Raw genomic sequence first — 24,747 nt, forward strand, 5'->3', positions numbered from 1 at the left:
TGAGGAAATCTTTATGAAACAGAATTTGGTGAAATAATAATTATTTTTATGAGTTCTAATATTATTAAGTAATATTATTAGTTAGTTTTATGAAACAGGGTCCAGGGTTTGGAACTGAATCTCCGCATGGGCGGTTGCCATTTAAAGTGTACTTCGTTGTGACAAGCCTGTATTAGTAGATTTACTTTAGGGGAAAGAATTCGTTTTCATGGCAAAAGCTTGGCACTTAGGTGACATTTAATACCAACAGTAAATGAAAGGCCATTAAACGGCTAGTGGTAGTAGTAGTAGTAGTAGTAGTAGTAGTAGTAGTAGTAGTAGTAGTAGTAGTAGTAGTAGTAGTAGTAGTAGATACACCCCCAATGCAGGTAAGCTGCATGTACCTTTTTAACCACCTACCTGCCCTCTGACATTACCGGGAATCGAACCCAAGATTCCAAGGACGGCAGTTAATAGTACCAACAATTACACTACGGGGGAAGTAAATAATAATAATAATAATTGTACCGTTCGGTACACCTCCACGCCGCTAATTTAAAATGTGCGCCAGTTGAAACTCCTCTGCTGGAGGAAGTCTGAACTTTATTGACGGTATTAATTTTCTACTTTCTCAGAAGATGTCACTACCTGTAAATTTTGGAGTTTTAGAACTGTGTCATTTTTGATGTGTTTTTGTTTTGCTTGAAGTAAGAAGTGTGAACTTTCTCTTCTAGAGGACACTACTGAAGAACTACAATAGTGCACCCTAGTGCGAAGAAAAAGAACTGTTCTTTGGAGAAAATTTTATTTCAAAAGTTTGTTCTTTGTTAAATTTCTTTCAGTCATTGGTTAAGTTGGCAATATTACCCCTTTCTTTCCCCTTGTTTTAAATCTAGCCAATCCCGAATTTCTGAAATTAATTTTCCACCAATAATGTGTTTCTTCTTCATCTTGTGTAGGGGTTTCTCTTTATTCTCCAATAAAGTGATTGTGGGCGGGTGTTCTCATTCCCCTAACGCCTAGAACCTTCCGCGAGGGTATATAAACTGCTGATTTTAGGGTCTCTGCGCCACTTCTGTTCCATCTTTCAGTGTGTAAAGTACATAGCAGGGGGCGGGAAGCGCCTCTTTCTTCGGCAGCGGTCAACAACAAGGTAATGGCCAATTAATAACTTCTTTCTTTGCTAGCTCAGCAGTTTAACTCTCGGGGCGGGTCCGAAGCTTTTTCCATTATGTAACCTTCCTTAAAATGTAAAGAAACTTGTATCTATTTCATCTTTTAAACTGCATATCGGGATAGAGAGTGCTTAACCCTCTCGAGCTCCCAATCATATTGTTTTGAGGTGAACTTATTTTTCTCAACCTATTCTTCGTTAATATAATGTAAATTGTTCTTTTCTGAAGTCACCTCTGTAGTATGGGATTAGCCCTTGCATTAACGGCCTAGTGCCAAGTAGGTTTTAAATAAAGTGTATTAGGAGTGCGGAGAGCCTCCTTTCAAGTTGGTATTTTAGAGGCCATATAATTAACCTTTTCTCACTTAATAGGCCTCAGTAGATTGGGTATTTTACCCCTGGGTTTATGTCCGTTGAGGACAGCTTGAAGGTGGAGTTTGGTGTGGCCTGGGAGAGGCTTAAAGTTGAGAGCGAGTAGTTTTTTTTTTTTTTTTTTTGTAAACTGAGTGTTGTATGCCTCGAGGAGGCTTTACTGTGTAATTTGGAGCAAGTGCTCCAGGGTTTGATTGGGGTCTTCTGCCCCGTTGTTGAAATTTGTATATCGTAAAGTTGGGCTAGTTGCTCAAGAATTGTGTTTTCAGGGCTCGAAGCCCAAATCCTGTAAATACTGTAATTGTACTTTGTTGCCTTGCTACTCCGTACCTGCCATTCTTGTTATTTCTGAATTTTGGAAAGAAAATATAACCTTGTTAAATTTTACATTAACTTTAATTCCGTAGTTGGAGACCTATTCACACCCGCACCTTATTTCACCTCTACCTACCACGGAAATCTCCGTAACAATAATAATAATAATAATAATAATAATAATAATAATAATAATAATATTTTTGAGCACTTCCGTCTTGAAATTAAACATTGATATAAAGAACCTGGCTTGGTAACATACGCAGTTCCAGAGGCTAGGACGGGCTGGGGACATTATCCAGACTGGAGGATGATTGTTATATCATGAAATTGATTCCACAGAAACCCACAGAGGGGGCAGACGAATGTAGGATGGAGACAAGCTATGGTGGTTGGGTGTTGTTGAGGCAGACTTGAAAATATCTGGAGTGAGGCTGTGGAAAGGCAGAGCGTTGAACAAGGACGAGTAAATGTTTTAGAGGAGGAAAAGACTCCAGAAGTGCTGTAGAGAAGAAAATAAAGGGACTGAAATTGTGATGATACAGCTCGCCCAAGGTATAATAATGAATCCAAACGATTTACCGCTATGGAGCTGAACATGATAGCTTCGTGACGTCGTCAGTAGTTTCTCGTAGCTTGTTAACTGAAATACAAAAAGAGTGGTATTTTGACTTGGGCGGTAGGGAGGTACTTAGAAAACTACATTATTCTAAAATGTATCTTCCATGCTTGAATGTTTTTATTTTTGTCTTTAGTATGCAGTTTAAACTCCAGGTATGTTTCAAGTTAGCCGGTCCTCTTTGAGATAGTTGTAAATTGTCACTTATTCGAATGTTTTATCTGCAAAGATAGCTGTTTCATTCGTCGTAACTCTGTTTTAGTAGGATTCATTTTGAAACCGACAAGTTCGCTTTGATGGCTCAGACTGTGGAATATAGTGTTCTATTCCCTTTCTGTCCTGCCAAATGGTGTAATGTCATCTACGGACGTCCGTTAGTCTCCTACCGCATTTATAATTAGAATGCATCTTTCGCTCCATTTCAGCTTCCTAAATTCATTTTTGGACACATATAAGTTAAATAGTTTCTCTGAGAGAGGCCGCGTTTGTTTACACCTCTTTCTTACTGGAATGTAGATTTTTTTTATTACAGCCTAATTTCGTAGATTAATAGTAGAAGTGGAGGTAAAGTAATATCGTGTTCTCTTATTACTCGAGGTGGTGTAACTCTTTTACTGGAATGTAAATAATACTTCTTCAAAGTACACTGTGTATTCATTTTTATGTAACTAATTTATATTCTGAGATGTATTGTACTAATATTTATGCGATTTGTATGTACTAACATTTGGGATTTATAGATTCCTACTACCTGTAAAAATCCTGCTATCTAAAATTCCATACGCAGCTCTCCTAATATATACTGTTATTCATATATCATACCAATTTTGTAATGATAATACGTTTATGTTTAGAACTGTCTACTTGAGGTGGTAAAGGCGTGCTCGGTTCACCCGGAAGGACAAGGGTTCAATTCGACATCAGATACAATTAGAAGAGATTTCCTTGTCTGGAGAGGTAAATTGGCCCTGAGGTTTACTCAGCCTACAATAAAAATGAGTACCAGATTAATTTCAAGGGATAACGACGGCCGGGCATAGACTGACCATTCTATGTCACCCAGTGCCGAGCTTACGGAAAGTGGAAGCTTGTACCTTCCTCTCTTCCAAGGACCGTCATGACTCGTGGCCTGTACGGATATGGTTTAGCTTGCGTTTGTGTTTGGTAGTGTATTACTCGAGGTACACTAAACATCGCTTCACTTGTCGGATATATCAGCTTCCATCACCCGTGAAAGCCATGTCAAGTGTATTTCTTATAAACCTTTTATGATGGCCTTACTTTTACGAAGTCTTCACGAACTGTGCAATTTAAACAGCATGGGTTTATGAGGCGTATACAAAATTGCTCCTTCTATATCTTTCTTTAAAAGATGATAAAGAACAGATTAGACTATATCAGGCGATCTTGTCATTTCATTGTTGTAATGCATCACTGCCTTTTTATTTTAATTTTCTTATCGTCTTGGAATTGATTCCTCCTCTTCTTCGTCCGCCTGAAATGGCCCAGCCGAGGGGCAAGTCTTTATTATCTGGGGCAGTCGGCTCATCCAAGGGTGCCGCTCATACCTTGGAACACAATGGAAGCCGGGAGCGTTTACAGCTGATTGCTTGACTGAGAGGAAGTTGGACGAAACGCTGAATGACAATGACAATTGAGGGCCTCCCTAGATAACGGGATTTCTCCAAATACGCCTCCTTGCCTAGTTCTTTCGCTTTCTCTTTTCATAGCGTTGTAGTTGGTTCGAATCCACGACACCATTCCATACTGGTTTGTTCAGCTAAATAGAAAATTGATGTAAGGTAATAAAGTGGTATTTTATACCATGAGAGAGTGAGAGAATGCGCGGGTATCTATCTATCTATCCATCCATCTATCTATCTATCTATCTAGGCTATATCTATTCTATATATATAGGGACTTGGTCGCTTTTGGGAGCAGCGGCCCCAGACAGCAGGTGACTAACTCTATTAGACATGTCCGAGAGATGTTCAACCAAATAGCTAGCCTCCTTAGCATGGTCATCATTTAGCTTTAGAGAAAATAGGTCCCTAGCCCTATTGTAGAAAAGAAACAGTCTAGCCTGTACTCTCTTAAGTTGGTTAGCAGATGGATCACTCACTTCAAAAAACTAACTACAGACGCTAGCTCGGTGGTATTGTCTGATATAGTGGATAGAGCCTTTATCATTTTCTTCTGCCCCAAAAACTGGGATACAAATAGGCAGTACTAAGGACTCTTTAAGTTTGGCAATATCTGCCACAACCATGCCTCCAGATTGGACCTCTCTAATGAGGAGCTCATAAATCAGTTCCTCCTTGCTCAAGTACCCGGGAGCGAGGACTTCGCGAGGACCAGACATGTTGGCAGAAAATGTTAATAATTTGGAAAATGCCCAGCAACCGAGAAAATTCCTAGAGTTCGGTGCTAATCCTACGTTTAGCCGTCAAAAAGGGCTTAACCTAGACCCATTCAACCGCGCTCTGCTACCACTTGTTCCGGGGTTATCTGTGGAACGCAGAGAGGTGAAAGAAGGTGCGGGCTGAATGGGTCTATCTACGAAACTCAAAGATTCTTTTAAAACTTTGAAATAAAGGTTATATTTCTCTTCAGGAAATCAAATTGTTAACTAAATTCTTCACTTTGTGAAAGAACACTGTATCAGGTACAATGACAATTTTGACACCAGAATAGAAAACCTGAGAATAGATAATTTACAAGTTCTTTGAACTTCAAGCTCCAAATTTACAATTTTACAAGTCGCTAATGTAGCGTTTAGTTATATAAGGAGAGATATCTCCTAATAAATAATTTTCCAGAGCAAGTTTCTCCAAACGTTACAATTTACGGCCTTCCAAAGGCACCACTCATTATTATACAAATCTTAGACAAGAGCTTACATGCTCTCCAAAATTTACCAAGGAGGCTGGCTCCCAATTTCGTACAGCCTACTGAAGGGAACTTTACACCAAACCTTACAATTTTTGGCCTCTCTAGGCACAACCTACAATTTACATTACCTTTACACAGGGGTATGTAGTACCCATACTACTGGGCCTTCGTGAAAAAGAAGAACAGGTTAAATTACTGGCCCAAACTCAAAAATGTATGGAGGCGTACACTTACGCTCCTAAAAAACCAAGTTTTAAAACCCTGCTTGGGCTTGTGGCCCGATGGTGCAGAGGCTAATCCCACATTACTGAGGTGACTAGGAAGAAAGGTTAATTAATGCTTTACAGGAAGAGAAACAGTTACAAAATCGTAGTCACCTCAAGATGAATTGAAGGGGAACTCGAGAGGGTAACGCACTCTCTATCCCGATTTACAGTTTAAGTCTTTATGAAATTTGACATTAGCAAGAAGTAGTTTGCATTTTTAGGAAACGGATGGGTACATAGTTAGAAATTAGATCCTTCCCCTCGGGTAAGTTTGCGGAGATAGCTACAGAGATGTGGAACTGGTGGCCATTACCTGTGCTGATGTTCTGCCTGTCGAAGAATTAAGCACCCCGCCTTCTGTCTTAACGCACACGCTCAATAACTCGACGATCTATAAGTCAAGGTAACTTGGAAAAGCCGCAGCTTATATATCCGAGAGGAGGGTTCGAGAAAGCTCTGGCCTAAATCCGTACACACCCTCTCATTTTTATTGGCTAAACAAGAAGCTACAAGAAGCCTATGATTGGCTGAAAAATAATTACAGAAAATTTATTATTGGCTAGACTCAAAAGAACGAAGTGTTGCAAACCTTGAAATACCAAAATAAATAAAGTTCATTTAGTTGAGGAAACCTATGAACACAAAACTTTAAATCACTCATTCTTCCACCTTGTAGTGACATCTATGGAGAAAAGTTCGAACTTCTTGATGTACACCTAAACAAAACAAATACATCCAATCAGATTAGGAAACTTCAAAATAACACATTACTTAGTTATTCAGTAGTGACATCTTCTGGTCAATGTCCCAACTTTATGCATTAGCAGTTTCACGTTTTGTTCGATAGATATCCTTAAGGCGCTTCTTTTAAATGTGCGGGGTTGAGGTGTACTTCCCGGTACAATTATTATTATTATTATTATTATTATTATTATTATTATTATTATTATTATTATTATTATTATTATTATTATTCATACGTACGTATATCTTCATTATGGATCCTTATGATATACAACGTTCAGTCTGCAAGCCTCTGTGAATTTAGTAAACGCCGTCACAATCCTCTGTTTCCAACTATTTCTGTGGCCCGTTTAGTATAATACGTCTTATCTTTAAATCGTTAGAAACTGAATCTAACCTTCGTTGTCTTGGTCTACCTTATATCTCTTACCCTTCATAACCAGAGTCCATTATTCTGCTAGTTATTATTATTATTATTATTATTATTATTATTATTATTATTATTATTATTATATTTCTGCTAGTTCAACCGTTTTATTTACCCGAAGCAATTAATGTTCGTCTTGTCCGTCGTCCATTCATTCAAAGTTAAAATAAGCAGTCTCATAATTGTGATACCCATTTAATGTATTGTGATATGTTTATGAATACTATTGCACACTCTATGTTTGGCTCCCCTGTAGTGTGAAGTGGGAATCCTTTGTACAGAAAACAGAGAGTGCCTCGTTCCATGGTGGCGAGGTCGCCGCGCGTTGCTCTTAGATAATCCAATCTTGTATTATAGAGTGAGATAGGGTGGGAGTGTCAACAGCCGAGGTTTCTCCTCTTGAATCTCATCAATCTTAGCTGGGAACATCTCAACGGAGGGAAAGGATTCGCATGATTATGGTAACCTATTCAATGCCTCCCCATTAGGCGGTAGTTGTCCTGTCATCGGGGACTAGGGGGCGTGACTTGTGTAGTGTGAGAGCGATTGCTCGGTGGTGAAGATATTGACAAGTACGACAGTTTGAAGGTCATTGTAATAACAGATTACTTTTGTTTGGAGTACCAGGTGTACGTGCATTAGACCAGTGATGCACAGGAAAGGAGTTCTCACGGTACGCCCGGAACAACCGCAAGATACGGAACAATGTACTATTACGTGGTAAGTTGGTTGGCTTCGGATTGCCAAGACCACTGTAGTACAATGGGTGTGCGGAAAAATGCGAACACGGAAATTACCAAACACATCATTAAAGCGGAAATTCTTGCACACTAGGGATTATTAGTACCTGACTAGGGTTCCCCAGATCTTGGTAAATATTTCGTTGCCGGAAATTTTCGAACACTATCTTCGAAAAAAGAAACAAGGCTGTAATGTTAGCGACCCATGTAAATAAAACAATTTTTAATCCATACAACTTATTTAACCTGATTTCCACACAGATTTTGGGCTGTCAGAATGATAATTATCATCTTACCATGTTGGCGTGTTTAAAATTAGCCTTCATAGGCTTCGTCATATTTTCATATATTTGTCGTTTAAAATTGGTTTTTTACATATATATTTTTATATATTTACATATGGGTTATCGTAATTTAGTCCAATTTCTGAATATGAGAAATGACTTTTAAGCAGGACCTAAGGTATCTTGTCTCTTCGTATACTGTACTTTATGGTTTTCTCAATCCTGTCGTCCAGTTTCAAGTATTTCCTCTTTTTCTTCTTCCCTTCCCACGAACCTACTACGCTGGCGTAGCAGGGGAAAAGGTGATACTCCCACGTGGCGCGTCCCAGGTGGCGGATAGGGGGTCCTAACCGGCTTGCCGGCGGACTTGAGGGAAATAAAATACCTCTCGCGGACCAAACACACAACCTCCTGTGGGTGAGGGACGCAGACGAAAAATACACCGACGGTAACCCGTGCCTGTTGTAAGAGGCGACTAAAAGGGGCGACCAAGGGATGATTGTCTTGGAACCATGAAATTACTAGTGATTAGTACCACCACGCGGAGAACATCATGGGTCGCTTTAAATTGCACTAGATTATGTACCAACTAGGTTTGTGATTAGTAGCACACAGGAGCACCGTGCGGTCGGCTTTTACAGTACCTGTGGTTAGTACCACCATATGAGCAGGACCATGGGATGATAGCTACCATGGTTCTGCCTTGTCTATGATTAGTACCCACTATATGCGGAACACCACGGGATAGTGCAGGTCCCTGTGGTTGCTGGTAAGTACTGTTATGTGATGAACACCATAGGTTTGTGTTGCCTGTAAATGGCGCCGCAAAGTGAGAAAAACCATAGGTCTGTATTATACAGACATGGACACAAGTATTCATACCGCAATCCATCCCAAACAAAATGTTTTATTGCTGGACCAATACGGAGTACAGGTCAAAATTACAAACCCAAACGCTTACCTTATACAGCAGTGTACATTAAAAAGCACAAAATAAACTGGAAGTAAGTAACAGTACATAACAAAGCAACAAATTCGTACTACATGACACTACTTATCTGGACATAAGTATTCATACCGTATTCCAGAAGAGTTCAGAACTCAATGAAGAAACAGGTATCACAAACTCGATCAGTAGTGCATTTGTTTGGCTTTCCTGTATATTATTTATTTTAACCTGCTGGGCATTGAGAACTCCAGTTTCCGTGTTAGTTCAGATGAAATGTTCCGCCATTCTTGTTGTAGTAACTGTTTCAAGTGTGTTTTACTTGTTATGTGGTGTTTTCTTAGTCTGGACTCCAATTCACTCCATAGATGTTCGATTTGGGTTGGTATTCGGCGATTGGGGAGGTGTTTATAATGTGTGCGCCGTGTTGTCGAGTACCCACAAGCGAACAATATCCGCCGTATATTTGGGGTCATTGTCGTGTTGGAAGTAAAATTCATTAGCAATCCCAAGCTCTTCGGCGCTTTTGCGAACGTTTTCTTTCAGGATGTTCAAATATTGAAATCTGTCCATAAATACCAACTCCCCGACACCTGAAGCGGACATTGAGCCCCACACAATCACGTGAGTGAATATGAGCGAATATGTGAGTTGTATGGTTGATTCATCCATATAATATAAAAGACAATCATAAAGGTAGTGCTAATGCGAGTGTTAATACTAGGTGACTAGAAGTTGTGAAAATAGGAAATAATCCTAAACAAATATTAAATAAAATTAGAGAGAATAATGAAATAAAAATGAAAGTTCTTCCATTGTAACTAGTTGGTCCAATAGGGATGTAGGCAGAGAAAGTTCGCGCCAGATAGCGCTCGTGTACTACTGGGTAAGCGCAAGGCGATCGTCTTAAGTTTCTCCCAGTCAGCTGCGAGTAATGCATAGAATGTGACGGAGTTTTCTGAGCTAAAGCGGACTGTATCTTCTCTAATTTTACTCGAAGACTACATTAATTAATTGTATAGGTATATCCCCTAGTCTATTACGGACGATTTTCAGCGTTTAAGCTTTAAAAAGCTGCAAAATGAGCTACGGACCAGAAACACTAAAACTAGCGGGAGTAATGAAGAATTAGTACAGCGGTAATTAGAAAATTCTAACACGCATTATTATCCAAATAATGAATAGGAGTCAGCATGTCTTTTCCTAAAGATTACAATTACTTGAGTGTTGTATATCGATAAATATATAAATGTACCTCCACAAGACTTAAATCATGAATAGATATTTAAACACGCACTTGCTCCCCTTGCTTATAGACTTCGATTCATGTATTTTTTTAAGGCTGATGGCTTACTTACATGAAACTGCAGATACAGCCTTTATCCACCACCAAAGGCATGCGAATATATTTTATAGTTTCCCAGTGCCGGTTCCTTTGAATATTTTACCATCAGCCATAAGGTGAAGATCATTATCACAGATTTGCATCTGACGGATGATTTCGTATTTAGAAAATCGAAAATAGATGGAGCACCTGTTTCCAACTACAAATCATTGTGTTATGTTGGATACAGACTTTTCAGCGAAAAGTTTGTTTAGTATATAAAAGGTTAATTTCAATCGGGTGAAATTCTAAAATGCAGTGCTGTGAAATCCGAGTACACAAAACATAAGGCCTATAATGTGAAGCTTATTTTAGGAGTACCTGGTGACATTATAGGAAGGGAATGTGAACGTTTTGCTGGAGCAGGCCCCAAGGCATGTTGTAAGCATATTGCTGCTGTAAGCTACCCATTAGAGCACTTCCCTAAGACTGGTATTATTCAGTGTTCAGAAACATGTAGCCAAAATTTATAAACTTTTCAGTATCCCCGTACCAAACGGTTGAGGACAGTTAGCCCTATTAAAGTGGAACGTTTGCTCTTGGAACAAGTTTTGCTATTATAATCTCAGTTGTACCAGTTATAATATAACTCTAGTCGAGGGATATTTCTGTCTAAAAGCAAGGGGGATGTTTTTAAGGACATTTTCCCTATCAGACCACATGTTCAACTCTTTAAATTGGCAATACATGAAATCAATCCAAACATTAAATATTATCCCAACAGTAGTTTTATGGATTCCTAAGTTAAGGCTTAGTTCTTTGTCAGATTTGTTGGTCCTTAGCTTCATAACTGTCAAGAAGAAACACAGTCTGGGTTCAAGAGGGAATATCTGTAAATTGTATCTGTTTTCTCCCAGAACAGCAAACACCAAATTACAATGTTGGACGTCTCCAAACCCTGTTAGCGCAATATTGCATCAGGTTTATGCATTGTTTGCTCAACAACCAAATTACCTGTAGTATTTTGTGAGTGCTGATGTCTTTGAAAATGGGAGTCACAAATGTAACATTCACTTCTTCGGGTATATTCACGATTTCTACCCGTACTTCAAAGGAGGAGATTTCTGCATATTCCGATATTGTAGGCTTATCGTGGCAATCCGTCAATTTTCTGGTGTATGGCTCTCTTCCTTGCTTTTGTTGTGTTCGTGGTTCACGGAAAGAGCGATGGAACAACGCCCGGTTTTAATCTTGCTCTCTCACCTTTAAATACAAACGCATAAATTCGGTGGTAGTTATCAAAATGCCTAATCAGTTTATAGGTAAAAAATAGGTATTATTTCCCTTCGTAAATCGTACTTACCCAACAAGATTTTCGTGAAGTCACCGGGTTGAAAATAATGGGAACACACTTTAATATTTTCGGTCAGATTCTTCTCACCGAAATTTTTCTTCTAAGAGCATGTATCCATTTCTTCCTCATTTCTTTATTTTGTGGGAACTGGTGAAACGAAAATGGGCTCCCCTGATTTTTTCAAAGAGGAACACTGTAATAGCTCGGCATAGTCACGAAAATAACAATTTAAGCAACTTAAATTCGTGGATATTTAGCGGCATGAGTACACAGGAGACAAACGAAGAGCGCATTGCGCTTACCCAGTACAACAGCAGTGCGCTCCATCGGTGCTAGTTCTATACATTCCTATTAAAGAAATTCATTGTGAAGGGTATTTGCAATTGAAAATCAGGTGACACGTGATGGGGCGTGCTTCACAGTGCTTCACAGCGCTTCACAGTGGTAACGAGGTTCTGCTCATCGAGCTCTGTGGTAGGGCGTCTACACACTAAAATGCGTCCATCTCTTCGGAAAATACTAAATTTCCCCTCATCTGTAAACATCACTGTCATCCAAAACGCATCATCTTTCATCACACATTCTTTTGAAAATTCTAGTCTCTTCCGTCGATTCACTTTCGTTATGTGCGGTTTCTTTCTTGGGACCCTAGGTCGATACCTAGCACGATGAAGGACCCTCCTTACTGTTTTGTTTGACACTGCATGATGGAAATATTCCGCCAGCTGCGATGCTATTGCAGAAGAGGTAGTGTGTGGTTGTTTTTTAATTGTGGTTACTATGAACCTTTCTTCTCGTGCGGTCAGTTTCTTCGGACGTCCACTTCTTTCCTTGCTTATAAGAACATCCTGTCCTTTTAACCTTCGTATGATACCTTGCACAGTTGGTTTACTTCTTCCAATGATGTTTCCGATCTCGAAATACGATTTTCCTTGGTGGTGAAGGCCTAGAATAAGTCGTCTCTCTTCAACAGACGTTTCCTTGGTTTTCCTCGCCATTGGACTAGTACCGTCTATGACCAGCTGATCAGTCCATCTCTGTCTGCATCTACTACACAACTAATGCCTCGGAACAACACAGGTTCCTCTTTACTCGTTCAAACGCCATTTTTACTCGTAAGGTATGAATACTTATGTCCAGACAAGTAGTGTCATGGAGTACGCATTTGTTGCTTTGTTATGTACTGTTATTTACTTCCAGTTTATTTTGTGCTTTGTAATGACCACTGCTGTACAAGGCATACGTTTGGGTTTGTAATTTTGACCTGTACTCCGTATTGGTCCAGCAATAAAGCATTTTGTATTGAATGGCTAGGGGTATGAATACTTTTGTCCATGTCAGTATGTCGCATTTCATAACCTGTGAGTAGTACCACAATTTGTGGAATACCGCGAGTCTCTGCTACTTTGGATTCGTACCGCAACATGACAAATACCATAGTTCTACTTTCCTAGCAATAAGTACCGTTATGAGGGGCCGATAACTTGGATTTTGGACCCCTCTTACACTGCAAGCATCATCGATTCAGTGTTATGCTCTAGCAGCAGTCCCTTGGTCAGTAATCCTATTGTTTTACGTCAGTTTCTGTGAATGTAAGGCATTGCGGGTCGCATCCACTGATTGTTTTAAATTCATGTCCATCCATTCATTCTTCGTCCTCACGTTTTGAATTCTGGTCAGTGGAGAATTTTAGACTTTTAATTTGTCATTCAATTTCGTCTCATTTCGTACCATTAAGGGCCGATGACCTCGATGTTAGGCCTCTTTAAACAACAAGCATCATCATTACCATCTACTTCCCTTCAAGATGTATTTCTAACCTCGTGTACATGCAATTTGTGTGTTCCGCTTCCTTCTTCAAACATTCCGTTAGCATGTTGACGCCGGGGTGGGGGTTTCCAATGCGCTGTTTATTTATCCTTCTGTTGAACTATAGGTTCGGATAATGTCATACATTTTGTATGTTACAGGGTAGGTCGGAGATAAATTTAATGAACTTGCAATTCGCCACCTTTTGTACCACTGCTATTTAGTAAAGAGGAATTGTCAAGATTGTTTGACTGTGATACTGTCCAAGACAGTGGAGATACCAACCTATTATGACCTTCTATAATGCTTCATTAGGGGCTGGCTAGCCGAGGCGGTAAAGGCGTCCTCCGTCCGCCCGGAAGGACGTCGAATCCCCGTCATGAAGTCGTAAAATTTAAGAACGAGATTTCCACTTCCGGAGGTGCATATGGCCCTGAGGTTCACTCAGCCTACACCAAAAATGAGTACCAGGTTAATTCCTGGGGTCAAAGGCGGCCGGGCGTAGAGCTAACTACTCTTCACTCATCACGTGCCGAGGTTGATAATAGTGGAAGACTTTACCTTCCACTCCTCCAAGGGCCTTCATGGCCTGTACGGAGGTGACTTTGCTTTGCTATAATGCTTCGTTTCTTTTTTCGTTTGTCATTTAGTCGTGACTGCACTAGGAGAAGTGTTAGAAGAGGCTCGTAAACAAAGATTTATCTTGGTTTGACGAAACCAACGAACACCCGCTGGCCGCTACGAAATACAAAACAAGGGAAGTGAGGGTGCAGAGAACAGACTGTTTCCTCTAAGTGCATTCACCCTTATTTGTAGCCTTGATGCAGCGTGAGAACAATATGGTAACTGCCTCATCGGCATGCACTGATACTGACAGACTTTCAGGACAAACAAGCCCAGGCTTTCTGAGCCTTAGTAGACGAGTCCGGAGGCATTTGAAGATGCCTGTATAAGTCACCCTCGTGTTGGTAGATTAGAACTCCCGCGAGACAACATTACCGATATCCCGCTGTCGACGAAAATTATAAAACTAGTGGGAAAGACTTAAAATATTATTATTATTAGTATATTTAAGTCCGCCTCTGTGGTGTAGTGGTTAGTGTGATTAGCTGCCACCCGCGGAGGGCCGGGTTCGATTCCCGGCTCTGCCACGAAATTTGAAAAAGTGGTACGAGGGCTGGAATGGGGTCCACTCAGCCTCGGGAGGTCAATTGAGTAGAGTCTGTCTGTTAGGTCATCAGCCCAGAGGCTGGTTGGATCCTCAAATAGCACCACTAAAGGTTATGCGGTTATAAGGAAACCCCAAAAACCAATGGCAGCACCAAAATGAGGCGTACTAGGCAAGATGAGGAGTGAGGTAGTTTGCCATTGCTTTCCTCACTGGGTCAGAAAGTACTATTGCAGCACGACTGACCCTATGAGCAGCACCTTTCATAACACTCAGATGCACTAGTCGTGCTCTGAATGTCATTACTCAGCACTACCCATACCCCAGCAACTTCCATATTGTCACAGCCATGGACGAGACTGGGACTTCGGTGGAAGCTACACTTTACTCTGGCCTGTGCCAAGAAATGGATGCAAAAGTACTGTATCCATCAAGAAATGACAGCAGGCGCAATTGAGTAGAGAGCGGGTTCAATTCCCTCCTTAGCCATCCTGGAAGTGGTTCTCCGTGGTTTCCCCACTTCGCCTCCAGGCAAATGCCCGGGTGGTACCTAACTTAAGGGCACGGCCGCTCCCTTCCCTCTTCCTTGTTTATCCCTTCCAGACTTCCCATTCCCCCACAAGGCCCCTGTTCAGCGTAGCAGGTGAGGCCGCCTGGGCGAGGTACTGGTCATCCTCCCCAGTTGTATACCCCGACCCAGAGTCAAGCTCCACGACACTGCCCTTGAGGCGATAGAGGTGGGATCCCTCGCTGAGTCCGAGAGAAAAACCGACCCTGGAGGGTAAGCAGATGGAGACGAAGAAGAAGTATATTTAAAGCCGGCTGAGCGCTGTCTCAAAGTCCACTGAGCGTACGTAAGAACAATTGAGGAGCTATCTGACGGTCCGATAGCAGCAGAATAATGGCTGGGAGTATTCGTCGCGCTGACCATTCGTCACCCGTTATCTGCAGGCCTTCGGGTTGTTCAGCGGTCGTTTGGTAAGTCGAGGCCCAACAGAAACATGATGGATCGGTTTGGTTTCGTATATTTAAATAATGTGCGTGTTGTGGTCCAAACATATATATAAGTTCATATATTTACTTCATGCTTCGGTTAGACGACTTTCAGTTGAGTGATGTTTCATTATAACTGGCTTATTTTCATGTTTATTATTTTTTAACGGTTTCTTGCTTCTTTCTTTCTTAACCCTCCAGAGTTGGTTTTTCCCTCGGACTCAGCAAGGGCAGTGTCCTGGAGCGTCAGACATCGGGCCGAGGGCCTTTCATCAGGTACCTACCATTATGGCATTTGCCTGGAGAAGTGGGAAACCATGGAAAACCACTTCGAGGATGGCTGAGGTGGGAATCGGACCCACCTCTACTCAGGTGACCTCCTGAGGCTGAGTGAATCTCGTTCAAGCTCTTGTACCACTTTTAAAATTTCGTGGCAGAGCCGGGAATCGAACCCGGGCCTCCGGGGGTGGCAGCTAATCACGCTAACCACTACACCACAGAAGCGGACACGGTTTTTTTGCATTTTGTTTATTTCTTGTATTATTTTCCTATTTTTATGAATGAAAATAATGATCAAATAGTTACTGATGAGTGATGATGATGATGGTGATGATGCTTGTACCGGGCTTGATAGCTGCAGTCGCTTAAGTGCGGCCAGTATCCAGTATTCGGGAGATAGTAGGTTCGAACCCACTGTCGGCAGACCTGAAAATGGTTTTCCGTGGTTTCCCATTTTTACACCAGGCAAATACTGGGGCTGTACCTTAATTAAGGCCACGGCCGCTTCCTTCACACTCCTAGCCCTTCCCTGTCCCATCGTCGCCATAAGACCTATCTGTGTCGGTGCGACGTAAAGCAACTAGTAAAAAAAAAAAAAGAAAAAAAGATGCTTGTTGTTTAACGGGACCTAACATCTAGGTCATTGGTCCCTAGTTACTATTAATGAGTGTCGTGTTCGTCCTAAAATATACTATTGAATGGTATGTAACTGAATTTATGGAAGTTTACGTTCTTGAAATACACCAAAATACATTCTTTGTTTTGAAAGTCGCGCTAGATGTGGGATATATTTCTTTGAATTGAGTATGTTTTACGTTTGGCTTTAGTTAGAACAGCTGATAGCAGACGACGGAGACAGGATGTCTCTCAGAGTAGGGGATCTGGGCTTATTGAGTTACGCAATTACTTTGCTATGCTGAATACGCAAAAAGATCCTACTATCCTCGCCGAAACATATGTTTATGGGTGTAGCTGGAGAGAAGAACTGCAAACAGCTTGCAAAATTAATCCATAAGTTGTTAGTATCAGCTCGGCTACTTCCGTGTTCTTACGTCATTCGATATCATGAGAATCGCAATATACTGTACACTTATTGCTTGGCTCTTACAGCGATGCTTTCATTGCGCAGCTGTTGCGTTGACTTTATAAAATATAGGTCGTTCAATGTCACCTCGGTATTGCTATTGACTTCTTCATTCCAGTGTCCCTGCAGATCACAGCAGCTAAGTGTTGATTCCATCATCATCTTGTATCATCTAGACAGTGAATCAAGCTGTTAGGAGCGTGCAGCTCTGAGCTAGTGAGTAAGATAGTGGGTTCGAACCCCATCCCTAAAGATGGTTCTCCGTGGTTTTTGTACCTTAATTAAGACAGTGGCCGCTTCCTTCCCACTCCTAGCCTTTCCTACACCATCGTCCCGTGTGTCGGTATGACGTAAAGTCAGTTATTAAAAAACTAGTGGTTCCCAACCTTTCCTGTCCGTGGACACCTCGAAGAGAAATTAAAATTTCACGGACCCGCTCTGAGTCTGGAAATAAAACAAAGAGTAAATATGTCACTAATGCTTGTATTTTTTATCGTAGTTATATAGGCTACATTATGCATTATAATTCGATTCGCATCAAACATGTTTAATTTCAGATAATTTCAATATTAAGTCACTCTCGACTTGAACTTTATTTTTTAACTTTGACTTCCTATACGTGAGGCAGGGGAATTCTAGTTAGTGTGAAACCGCTGAGAACAAATGCTAGCTGTAATTGTGAAAACTATCGTTCTAATGAATTGTCAGTTAAAAGTTCTGCCAAAGAATCTTCTTGTAGCGTAAGGGATAGGTTGGGCTATAGCCCATCAGCAAATTGATACTATATCCACATGTTACTTTAATTCGTTCCATTGAAACATTTCCTTCTGACATCTGGACGAAAGCTGTCATAGAAGGTATTTACTCGAAAACAGCAATGTCTGAATTCGCATCTACCGATCTTCTTCTTTGTCGTTCCTTTCTTTTTATCTCGAGCATAACAATTCGAGAAAATAAGAAATACTATTTTTTTTCTTAAAAGTGTCTGCGAACCACCTCAGACATTGCTGCGGACCCCACTGTGGGAAGAACCTCTGGTCTAGACCAATGGTTTGAAAATATTTTTATGTCACGCCTTCTTCTGGAACATAAAAATTCTTGCGCTCCCTCTATTCCTCCTTCGCACTAGTCGAATATAACAATATACTGGGAGTGATGGTAGTGCAGTGGATTTGTTGTTGGCTTCCCACCCAGATGGCCGAACTTCGAGTACCTATGGCTCAGTGTTGGGATTTTCATGTAAAATATTGTGTCTCAATTAGGGCACTCGCCTTTAAATTCTCGGTTAAGTCCAGACTGAGCAAGGATAGCTGCTGCTGCCCCGGCCTCAGAAATACCTGAGAATTGTGATAGAAGATTTGCTTGATAATAATAATATTATTATTATTATTATTATTATTATTATTATTATTATTATTATTATTATTATTATTATTATTATTATTATTATTATTATACAGCCTATATTCATACATAATCATGAGAAAATTGTGCATTCGTCAAAGGAAGAGCAAATTCAGAACATCCAATTACACTATAAATAATATCCTTAAAACATAGCGAATTTCAACAGTTATGCAAGATAATCCTGGTTGGAATACTAGTGTACTAGTTTGAATTGGGATGGAAGAACTTACCACTGCACTGAGAAACTGAGAATAGAAATAAATGTTCACAAATAATGAGATGCTATTTGTAACATTGTAGGAACTTTCTTCCATAGTCGCACCGCCCTTGAATTACTCCCTGAACCCCCTGGGCAGGGGAAGTGCTTCCCATTTCGCTAACCACTGGTGTACACAATAAAGCGCTGTCTTTCTGAACTCAAGTAGGCGTGCTCGATGCCGGCTCAGTTCGGTGGTATAGTCGACACATCCGTTCGATCCTCAGCCAACAGCATTTGTGTTGTAAACACTTGCTTTTGTCTCTTAACACCCTTAAAAGCCATTCGCGACGCCTGCCTGTAACGTTTTTGCCAAGATGGCTTTTCCTCCAGAGAACTAACATATCCGCGTAGTGCTTCATGTACTACGATGCACTAAAGCTAATTTAAAGGAGTAGAGATATTTGGCAACAACGTTTATTTTGAAGAAGCCCTTTTGCATTACTCGGATGGTGGGCCTGCCTCAGTTGGAGGGTAGGTACCCTAGGTACAACCTCGCTTTCAAAGACCTTCCGCTCGCTTTGATGACGGCAGGGGATCCGATTTGAAGTGGCGACTATATTTGAAGGTGCTGAAATACGCCAGCCTCATGCCGATAGATTTCATCGTTGTCGTATTCCGAATATCTTTTACAAACATTTGGTGGCTGCAGTGTCGTACTGGCTCTCGCGATAAACTACGGTGTTCAGCCCGCCGGATTGCTTACTTCAGGCTGGTGTTGAGCTGAGATTCTATGAGGTCAATCCAACGAGTTGGTGGCGTGCCATGAAGTCGCTGCGCTTTGAACATCCCCTGGACCACCAAATTCTCTGTGTGAGGGCTGCGAGCGATATATACCCATTGAATGGAAGAATCCTCTTGTGGGTCAATCTTTGTTGGTGTCGGACTTCTGCGACGAAGGATGCGCTAGGCTTGTGCGCTGTCCACGGAATGCGATGCATACGACGCCAGCACCATATCTCAAATGTCCCGACGTGGTGGCAGTCAACGTTGCGTGAAGTCCATGTCTCAAATGCATAGAACATAACAGGGAAAACCAGGGTTTTTACAAGATTGAATTTTGTCGCACTGGTTATTAAAGTGTCCCGTCATATTTTGGTCAGCTGCAACATCACCATGCGCAACAGTTGTACGCGTCTACGTATCTCAGGCGCCGATCGATTTATCACTAAGTAAAATAATTCTACCGTCTGAGCTACTGAACCCGGCTGTTAATATTAAATAGTGGCTGTTAATCCTGCTGTTTGCTCCCTTATCTCGCCTGTTACCCTCTTACGTGGTCTGCATGGCAAGAGAGATGCGTCGTCTCACTGATGTGAGTACCTGGGCACGGAATGTTATGAATGTAAACAGTAGCTCGCGAGAAGCTGCTCTTTCTCTGCACCAATTTCACGCTCTACGTGTTGTGACGTCATGCTACGTCACACTGCGTTAGTTAAAAATATCTTAGACTGCTATGAACCCGCATCTTGTGGTAGAGTTTACAGCCGAGCCAACATAAACATTTTACTCGCGGTACTTTTTTGACGTATAATGTATCGCGTTTCTGTTTGTATAGCGGTTATTTTTCTTCTAGAATACTTGATTTACCAGCCTGGACGATACTTTTCTCATTAGAAATTCCTTATTTCTCACTGTACACCACTGGAATGGTACGACATTTGCAAATCAGGACCTAGTTAGTTGGTTGCGGGTCTTATAGCCGTGAGCTTGTATTCGAGAGATGGTGGATTCGAACTCCACCGCCGGCAGCCCTGGAAGATGGCTTTCCACTGTTTCATATTTTAATAATAATAATAATTTTATTTGCTTTACGTCCCACTAACTACTTTTACGGTCTTCGGAGACGCCGAGGTGCCGGAATTTAGTCCCGCAGGAGTTCTTTTACGTGCCAGTAAATCTACCGACACGAGGCTGTCGTATTTGAGCACCTTCAAATACCACCGGACTGAGCCAGGATCGAACCTGCCAAGTTGGGGTTAGAAGGCCAGCGCCTTAACCGTCTGAGCCACTCAGCCCGGCTGTTTCATATTTTCACACCAGGCAAATGTTGGGGTGTACCTTAATTAAGGCCACGGCCTCTACCTTTCTATCCATTTTATTATTCCAACGTCGGCCAAAACCCTGAATGTGTTATGCAGCGTTAAACCACTGTCAAATAAGAATAATAAAAATAAGAATTTTGTGAACAGTGAATGAACGCTTGCCTTCTCTGCTTAAGGTTTCCGGTTCAAATTCACGTACAGTCTTTTGACATTTGTGCGTAATTAAAAAGAAGAGAAACCACCCTCGTGGAATAACGGTAGCGTGCCTGCCACGTACCAGGAGGATCTGGGTTTATATCCCCCAAGGACTTTAATAATGAAATGAGGGCTAGAACGGGATTCACTCAGCGTCGTGAGTTCGTCTGAGTAGCTGTCTAATATGAGATGCAGCGTAACCAATCAAGAAAGTCAAGCGATACAGCCGAGAAACTATTGCATTGTGCTCATACACTGCTCAAAAAATCAAACAAGCAAACAAACAAACAAACAATCCAACCAACCATTGGTTACTCTCTTTATGATCTTACCTCCATGATTCGCATACATACTGAAATGAAAACAGACACAGACTTTGCAATGAAAACCATTCCTTGGGCACGCAGTACACAACGACACTGCGTAACGCATCATAAACAACGTGGTCCCTGGTCATACACCTAAACGGTACGTGGTAATAAGCATCTTAATAAGGAGTATTGTAATTCCTCGCATAATTACCATCTTCAGAACGCCTCCGTTTGCTTTTGAAAAGGAGCTGCACGTTCAATTGAGGCAGATCCCCCCCACCCAGTCCCCCACACACCCCACCGGCTTTCCGTCAAGGCGCTACAGACCTTCCAAACGACCGCTGCTCAGCCTGAACACCTATAGATTACGAGGGACGCATGGTTTGTGCGACGAATCCTCTCGGACGTTATTCTTAGTTTTCTAGACCAGGGCTTGCCAATCACCGTCAGATAGCTTCTCAGTTGTAATCAAGTAGGCTGAGTCGACATGGAACCTCAGGACCAGGTATAAATATTTGACCTGGCCGGGGATTGAAAGCGTGGTCTCCGGGTGAAATGCCTAGACTGTGGTGCGGACGGTGGATGTCCCCACACTTTCAGAAGGGCGTCTTAAAGGGTTTGTGCGGTTTCGGGTGGTGGATTTCTCGCTCGGATACGTGGCTCCAGTTGGTCCCAGACTCTCTCTATTGGATTCAAGTGGGGACTTCTGGACGGCCACTCAATTCGTTGTACGTGGCGCTCTTACAAGAATCTCTGAACGACGTTGAAATCGTACGCTCGCTTTGTCAAGCATGGCTATTGCGTTTTCTCCAAGTTATGTTAGGAATCACATGTAGCACTATCTCGTCAACATCCCGTCGAGTGGTTAAAATGTTCCATTGCAAATGGTCAGGTGATCAGTTTTCGTGTCATGACTTATGCTCGCCTACACCATAACAAATCTACCTCCATAAGCAATGGTAGACTTTACAGCTATCGGACGAAATCGCTTCCCACATTTGCGGACTCGTAGATGATGATATAACGCGAAACACGGTCTTCCGAGCACAGCTGAGGACGCCAGTGTCTTAACTGCCATAGCATATGAACTCTAAGCAAATGCAGTCTTCTTTCACGAAGCCAACTGTGTCCAGTGCAGGTATCTGTGCTGGTCGTCGAAATCTTAAATTGGTCTCTCTAAGCCTGTTTCTGACTGGCCAATAAATCGTACTCCAGAAGCCTCCTGTATGTTTACCTGTATGCTCGTGCTATAACTTGACGGATCCAGAGAGCTTGTAGACGTACAATACAATTCTGCCGTGGGGTTGTTTTCCTTTGGCGGTTTTGTTCCACTTCCAGTCTCCCGGAAACGTTTCCACAAATACCAAATCGCATTCTCAGCAATCCCGTTTTAAAGGAGTGCAAGAGCAGGAGCTGTAAACACTACACTCCGCACAGACAAACTTTGAAATGAGGCACTCGTACCTTTCAACTGCCACTGACACCTCCCAAACATCTGGATGGCAGTGGAGCCCTCTACTATGTAAGGAGAACATGTTGTTGCTGTAATAGTCTAACCACCAATCCAGTGTGCATTCATACATTCGTGACCAAATTTGAGCAATGTAGAAAATGATGATGATGATAATAATGACGTTGATAAATTATTCAGCAATAATAATAATAATAATAATAATAATAATAATAATAATAATAATAATAATAATAATAATGTGACCGGGCGAGTTGGCCGTGCGGTTAGGAGCGCGTGGCTGTGAGCTTGCATCCGGGAGAAAGTGGGTTCGAATCGCACTCTCGGCAGCCCTGAAGATGTTTCTCCGTGGTTTCCCACTTTCACACTAGACAAATGCTGGGGCTGTAACTTAATTAAGGACATGCCCGCTTCCTTCCAACTCCTAGGCCTTTCTTATTCCATCATCGCCATAAGACCTATGTGTGTCGGTGCGACGTAAAGCCCATAGCAAAAAATAAATAAAATGTAATATTGCAAGTGAGCTTGTATTTTTACGTGACTGTTGACATCGTTATCATAGCGTCGGACATCCATTTCTTTTCTTCATGGAATTAAAAGAACATGGGCGTGACTTTACACTTTTGAAATTTAGCGTCTCCGATTGGGATTTGAACCCCGGGCACTTTGGTCAGAAACCAGTGACGATGTGAGACGGGAATTATGGCCTCTTGTACAATTGCATTGTGTTCAAGGTTAAATAGAATGATGATGAGCTGGGCCCTGGTTTTGATGACCTAATAAATGCATATGGCCAATAAATTGACGTATAAATCCTCAAATACTGGCTCAAAATACCTAGAAAATTAACAAAAAATACGAAGGAAACTATATATTTACCCAAAGTAAATATATGTGTATTGTCCTTATTACATTTAACCCGCAATGGAGTGAATAAAATTGGTAAGTGCCCTCAAATAATAATAATAATAATAATAATAATAATAATAATAATAATAATAATAATAATAATAATAATAATAATAATAATAGGCACAGAAACACATGGGAGAGTAATATTTCAGTCTTTTTTAAAATGCAGTTCTTACAAGGAAAACAACTGAGCATCTACATAGCGTCATTATTACGCTATTATGCAATCCACAGATATTCTGGATACCACTTGTTTGTAGTGACCTACATTTTCTTGAATGGTAAATCTTTTATCTGCTGTCCATTTCAGTTCGCATATTTCTCAGAAAGATATCTGACCATCTACAGAAAAAAATATCTTCTCCGAATTTTGAAATAATTTTCCTTCAATAGTCAGCTTTATATAGATAGCTTTATGTTCGGCATTTTAACATTTGAAGTGAATAACACACGAATAAATAAAACTCGCTGCATGTATAATGAAATTAACAAGTACGTATACGTACTCGGACACTTCGCAGTCTAACTGGAATGTGAATTTGTACCTACTACAGTGATTAATGCCTGCCGGTCTCGTTGCAAGCTCATCCAAATTATAAGCAAACTCTCACATACTTTATGGATGTGTATTTCCGAGGAGAACGTATAAGAGTTGTGGAAGGCGAATTTATTTCACAGCTTTCGGACTGAGTACTGAGCCTTAAAGTTACAGACCTCCTAAAGTTGTGCCATCTAGGCAGCAAGCCTACCAGTTTCGACATTCGAGTGTAGTGCTGTCTAGCAACGAAAGCGGAATCCCACTGGACAGACAATCCTCTTGATTTATAACATCATTATATTAACATTATGGATTTAATTTTTTTAGGTGACACTCTGTGCGTCTTCACAGTTTAACACGCCGACAACAATGACATGGAATGCCAAGATTTTAAACCGCTCTAAAAATCAATTACTGCCGTTGGAATCGAACCCACGAACTTGGATTCTTGAGTTACACACTCGACGTTTGGTCCACCCAGGCAGCTAGATTATTCAGACTATGATTATGTTAACGTGTTTCTTCTTTGGGATGGTCATCGACGCGCGACGCACCGAGAAGCAAGCAGCTCCTCGGTGTCTTATCGGCTCAGAACGTGCAACTCCCACATCGTTTTCTCTCTCCCTCGGCTGGCACTTCGCCCACACTCTTGATATATAACATTATTACATTAACATTATGGAATACACTCAGGTGGCGTCTTGTAGTACTTATGGCTCATATAATAATGATATATCGGGTCCCACTGTGCTGGAAAGTGAAAAGGAATTTCTACAATTGCTGCTATTTAATTACAGCGAACCACGACATCCGAACAACGTGAATATTAATTACTACTTGAAC

This window comes from Anabrus simplex, chromosome 1, assembly GCF_040414725.1.
Source record: "Anabrus simplex isolate iqAnaSimp1 chromosome 1, ASM4041472v1, whole genome shotgun sequence".
Taxonomy (NCBI): Eukaryota; Metazoa; Arthropoda; class Insecta; order Orthoptera; family Tettigoniidae; genus Anabrus; species Anabrus simplex.